We start from the raw sequence: 715 nt of genomic DNA on the forward strand, positions 1-715 counted from the left end.
GAAAAGAAAAGAAAAGAAAAGAAAAGAAAAGCAGAAAGTAATTATAGCAAGGTTGCAAGATACAAGGTTAATATATAAAATTCAATTCCTTTTCTACATACTAACAATACTCATTTGGAATTTGAAATTAAGAAAGCAACACTATTTATATTAGCACCAAAAGAAGAAACGAAGAAACAGAAAAGAAAACAAAAAAGAAACAGGATACTGAAATATAAATCTAACCAGATATGTACAAGATCTATGTGAGGAAAGCTGCAAAACTCTGATTAAAGCGATCAGAGAATCCAAATAAATGGAGAGATATTCCATGTTCATGGATAGGAAAACTCAATATTGTCAAGACATCAGTTATTTCCATTTGATCTATAGATTCAACACAATCCTAATCAAAACCCCAGTGAGATACTTAGCTTTAGAAAAAACAAACAAACTCAAAATGTACATGGAAAGGCAAAAGAATCAGAATAGCCAACACCATGCAAAAGAACAATGCTGAAAAACTAACACTACCCAATGTCAAAATTACAGTAATCAGGACAGTGTGGTGTTGTGATATGGTTTAGGTGTGTCCCCACTGAAATCTCATCTTGAATTCCCACGTGTTGTGAAAGGGACCTTGTGGGAGGTAATTGAATCATGGGGGCAGGTCTTTCCGTGCTGTTCTCATGACAGTGAACAAGTCTCATGAGATCTGATGGTTTTAAAAAGGGAA

The sequence above is a fragment of the Mandrillus leucophaeus genome, unplaced genomic scaffold, assembly GCF_000951045.1.
Source record: "Mandrillus leucophaeus isolate KB7577 unplaced genomic scaffold, Mleu.le_1.0 Scaffold392, whole genome shotgun sequence".
Lineage (NCBI taxonomy): Eukaryota > Metazoa > Chordata > Mammalia > Primates > Cercopithecidae > Mandrillus > Mandrillus leucophaeus.